Source organism: Otolemur garnettii, unplaced genomic scaffold (genome assembly GCF_000181295.1).
Source record: "Otolemur garnettii isolate 467f Iridium unplaced genomic scaffold, OtoGar3 scaffold00146, whole genome shotgun sequence".
Classification (NCBI taxonomy): Eukaryota; Metazoa; Chordata; class Mammalia; order Primates; family Galagidae; genus Otolemur; species Otolemur garnettii.
Genome location: NW_003852541.1, coordinates 166392 through 171465, shown reverse-complemented (window position 1 = coordinate 171465; position 5074 = coordinate 166392). Strand labels below are relative to the sequence as shown.

General features: G+C 45.3%; 1 pseudogene; it reads left to right on the top strand.

The window, feature by feature from the left end:
* Positions 1–4182: 4182 nt before the first annotated feature.
* Positions 4183–4756, top strand: LOC100947922 (annotated as a pseudogene).
* The last annotated feature ends 318 nt before the right edge of the window (positions 4757–5074 follow it).

Genomic DNA, 5074 nt, shown 5'->3' with positions numbered 1-5074 from the left:
TTTTTTTTTGAGACAAGAGTCTCACTTTGTTGCTCTGGGTAGAGTACCCTCACATAATAGCTCACAGCAACCTCAAATTCTTGAGCTCAAGTGTTCCTGTTGCCTCAGCTTCCCCAGTAGCTGGAACTATGGGCACCGGCCCAATGCCCGGCTGTTTTTGGAGACTGGGTCTCACTCTGTCTCAGGCTGGTCTCAAACTCCTGAGCTCAGGCAATCCACCTGCCTCGGCCTCCCAGAGTGCTCGGATTACAGGTGTGAGCCACCACACCCGGCCTCAGCTTGATGTTTTTGAGGTTCACCTACATCACAGTGCGTATCAACACCTCATTCCTTTTTATGGTTGCATAATATTGCACTGTACAGATAGGCCATCTATTGTTTACACACACATCAGTTGAGGGGCATTTAGGTTGTTTCAAACAAACTTTTTTTTTTTTTTTGAGACAAGAGTCTCACTCTGGTTCAGTGCCCATAGCTCAGTGGTTAGGGTGCTGGCCAAATACACCACAGTTGGCGGGTTGAAACCCGGCCCAGGCCTGCTAAAAAATGACAACAATTACCAAAAAATAGCCAGGTACTGTGGTGGGTGCCTGTAGACCCAGGTACCTGGGAGGCTGAGGCAAGGGAATCACTTAAGCCCAAGAGTTTGAGGTTGCTGTGAGGTGTTGACACCACAGCACTCCTGAGGGTGCCATAGTAAGACTGTCTCAAAAAAAAAAAAAAAAGAAAGAAAAGAAAGAGTCTCGGGCAGCACCTGTGGCTCAGTGACTAGGCGCTGGCCCCATATACCAGGGGTGGCAGGTTCAAACCCAGCCCCAGCCAAACTGCAGCAAAAAAATAGCCGAATGTTGTGACAGGCACCAGTAGTCCCAGCTACTTGGGAGGCTAAGGCAAGAGAATTGCCTAAGTCCAGTAGTTGGAGGTTGCTGTGAGCTACGTAGGGCAACAGCTTGAGGCTCTGTCTCAAAAAAAAAAGGCTCTTTTATCTCTGTTATCTTGGCTAGAGTGCAGTGGCATCATCATAGCTCACTGCAACCTTAAACTCCTGGGCTCAAGCAATCCTCCCGCCTCAGCTTTCTGGGTGGCTGGTACAATAGGCATTCACCACCACATGTGGCCACGTTTTGTATTTTTTGTTGCGACCTGGTGGTGGTGGGGTTCCTTGTTCTTGCTTAGGCTGGCCTTGAACTCCCAAGCCCTGGCAATGTTCCCACCTCAGCCCTCAGCCTCCCAGAGTGCTATGATTATAGGTATGAGCCACCACACTCAGCAACAAACTTCTAAGATAAGTTCTTTACAAAATATTTTTGGAAACATCAGTATGCAATTGACAACTGTCCTTTCTTGTTATTTTCCTTCTGAAATTAAATCTGTAAATGTTTTTTCTTTTTAGACATGGTAAAAAGTGGGGCTTGGCGCCTGTGGCTCAAGTGGCTAAGGCGCCAGCCACATACACCTAAGGTGGTGGGTACAAATGCAGCCCGGGCCCACCAAATAACAATGACAGCTGCAACCAAAAAATAGCCAGGCATTGTGGCGGGCGCCTGTGGTCCCAGCTACTTGGGAGGCAGAGGCAGGAGACTCGCTTGAGCCCAGGAGTTGGAGGTTGCTGTGCACTGTGATGCCATGGTACTCTACCCAGGGGGACAGCTTGAGTCTCTTTCTTAAAAAAAAAAAAAAAAGTGGTAGCTAGGCAGTACCTGCGCCTGCAGTCCCAGCTACTCAGGAAGATCCTTTGAGCCCAGGAGTTCAAATCCACCCTGGACAACACAGTGAGACTCAATCTCTAAGAAATAAAATAAAATAAAATTTATTTTGAGATAAAGTCTCTCTGTGTTGGTCAGGCTAGAGTGCCATGGCTTCAGCCTAGCTCAAAGGAACTTCAAACTCCTGGGTTTAAGTGATCCTCCTGCCTCAGACTCCCAACTAACTGAGACTACAGGTGTGATACAGCACCGAGCTAATTTTTTTTTAGTTTTTTTTGAGACAGAGCCTCGAGCTATTGCCCTGGGTAGAGTGCAGTGGCATCATAGTTCACAGCAACCTCCCACTCCTGGGTTTAAGTGATTCTCTTGCCTCAGCCTCCCAAGTAGCTAGGACTACAGTCACCCACCACAATGCCCGGCTTTTTTTTGGTTGCAGCCATCATTGTTGTTTGGCAGGCTTGGGCTGGATTAGAATCCGCTAGCTCTGGTGTATGTGGCTGGCACTTTAGCCGCTTGAGCTACAGGCGCCAAGCCTAATTTTTTGGGTTTTTTGTCACAGAGTCTCACTTTGTTGCTTTCGGTAGAGTGCTGTGGTGTCATAAATCACAGCAATCTCAGACTCTCGGGCTTAAGTGATTCTCTTACCTCAGCCTCCCAAGTATCTGGGACTATAGAGGCCCGCCACAATGCCGGGTATTTTTAGAGATGGAGTCTTGCTCTAGCCCAGGCTGGTCCCAAACTTGTGAGCTCAGGCAATCCACCTGCCTCAGCCTCCTACAGTGCAGGGATTACAGGTGTAAACCACCTTGCCTGGCCTCCCAGTTAATTTTTTTTAAATGTATTTTTAGTAGAGAAATGATTCTCACTCTGGTCTCAAACTCCTGAGCTCGAGAGAACTTTCTTACCTTGGCCTTCCAGAGTTCTAGGATTACAGGCTTCAGCCACTGTGCCTGGTTGAAAATAATTTTTAAAATAAAGAAATGATGGTAAATGTAGAACTCCAAATTGTCCCCATGGCCTTTGTCTTCTTCCTTGGTCTGGAGATCACAGGGCTGATGAGCTGCTAAGCTTATTCAGATGTGACAGTGCATTAGTGTGTAATTAGGATTTTCATGGTCAAGGTATTTTTAGAAATCTGATCTAGGTGGAGAAGGTGATTCCAGCCCTCGGGGAAATGGACAATCTTTATGAGTGTTGCCAGCATGTTTCCTGTCTCTTCTCCTTCCTACCCTGAGTGGCTTTCTGCAGGAGGAGATAGGGGAGGAGGCATGGGCCAGAAGGCCCGAGCTCCGAGAATGAGGGCTGCCGAGTCACCCAGGCCTGGGGAGGTCAGGCCCGCTCCCTAGATGATCCTACTGGCCTCAGCCGTGTTCTCCTTCCTGCTGCTGATCAGAATAACAAGAAAGGATAGTTATCAACTGTCTACTGTTATTCCCAGCTAAGTTTAGGTCTCAGTCATCTGGAAATGGGGGTTGGCATTGGGAGGGTAGGAAAGTGATAAGAAAATAATGGCTCAATTCAATGGGTTAAAAATGACAGCATTTATTATAATAGTAATAGAATAAAACAAACAAAAATTTTAACAATAGGAAAAGAAAGAAAAAAACCTCTATTTTTACCTAGCACTGGTACTTACATTTTGCTGAATTTTAATTTGCTCAAGTATAAAAAAATCTACTTCTCCCCCACAGAGAACTGTATGGCCTCATTATAGTAAACAAGCAAATAAAAGGAGGCAAGGGGGAAAAAAGAAAAATGACTCATTTAACCATAACTTACAGACAGCCATTATTATGCTGGCATATTTCCTTCCAGACTTTGTTTTTCAGTCATTATATTTTTCATGATTGTATTGCATATGATACTGTAACAATTTTCATGGACAGTTTCATAATCATTTTCACCAAAAATTATGGACTGAAATTTTTCAGTCTGTTAAAAAATAGTTGAAACTGTTTAATTGGTGGGGAACCCTCATGAAGTTTAACATCCCTCAGGAAAACGTCTGTGTCCTGACTTGGTCACTTGCCGTGTCCTTCTCCTTCTCCCCCTTCACCGTGTCACTCAGCTTTAACAAGGGGCACTTTGCTAACTATTGTATGCAAATGTACACGTGGAATAGACAAGATTTTGTTAGGATGCTGCAAAGTCTAGTGAGTGAAATGTTTCGTCTGGATAAGTTCCTGGGAATAGGTTCCCAGGTAAGAGTGTGAATAATGTTAAGTTTCTACAGTGTGGTGCTAAAGTCACATACATAGGGAAAACAGGAAACTGTAGTTAAATCGACCTTTCTTTACAAAATACTCACTAAAAATACTTACAAAACATCCTCCATGGGTTGGCCACCTCTTGGTAAAATTTTGTAATGAATATTTTGTAAAGAAATGTACATTTACGGGAGAACCGGAGCGTTGCAAGTGGTTGGGTGAGCCGGGTCCGGTGAGAAGGAAGGCTGGCTGGGGCAGAATAATCCAGAATGGCTACTCTGATTTTTGTCGATAAGGAAAATGAAGAACCAGCCATCGTGTGGCTCCTAAAGATGGGCTGAAGTTGAAGTCTAGACATTCAGTCAAAGCGTTAGATGGGAGATCTCAGGTTTCAACACCACATGTTGGCAAAACGTCTGATGCTCAGCTAGCCTTACCTAAAGCTGCCAGAAAGGCTTTCGGAACTGTCAACAGAACTACAGAAAGGTCAGTAAAGACTAATGGACCCCTCAAACAAAAACAGCTAAACTTCCCTGCAAAAAAGGTGACTGAGAAGACTACTGCAGCAAAAAGCTCTGTTTCTGTGGCAGGTGACACCTATCCAGAAATAGAAAAATTCTTTCCTTTCGATCCTCTAGATTTTGAGAGTTTTGACCTGCCTGAAGAGCACCAGATTGCAGACCTCCCCTTGAATGGAGTGCCTCTCAGAATCCTTCATGAGGAGAGAAATTTTGAAAAGCTGTTAATGCTGGATCCCCCTTCCCCTGTGAAAATGCTCTCTCCACCGTGGGAATCCGATCCGTTGCAGTCTCCTTCAAGCATTCTGTTGGCCCTGGATGTTGAGTTGCCACCTGTTTGCTATGACATAGATACTTGAATTTCTTAGTGCTTTATAGATAGTGTGTGTTTGTATTAATAAAGCATTTCTTTTTTTTTTTTTTGAGACAGAGCCTCAAACTGTCGCACTGGGCAGAGTGCTGTGGCATCACAGCTCACAGCAACCTCCAACTCCTGGGCTCAAGCGAGTCTCCTGTTCTGCCTCCCAAATATCTGGGACTACAGGAGCCTGCCACAATGCTGGCTATATTTTGTTTTTAGCCGTAATTGTTGTTTGGCAGGCCCGGGCTGGATTCAAACTCGCCAGCTCTGGTGTATGTGGCC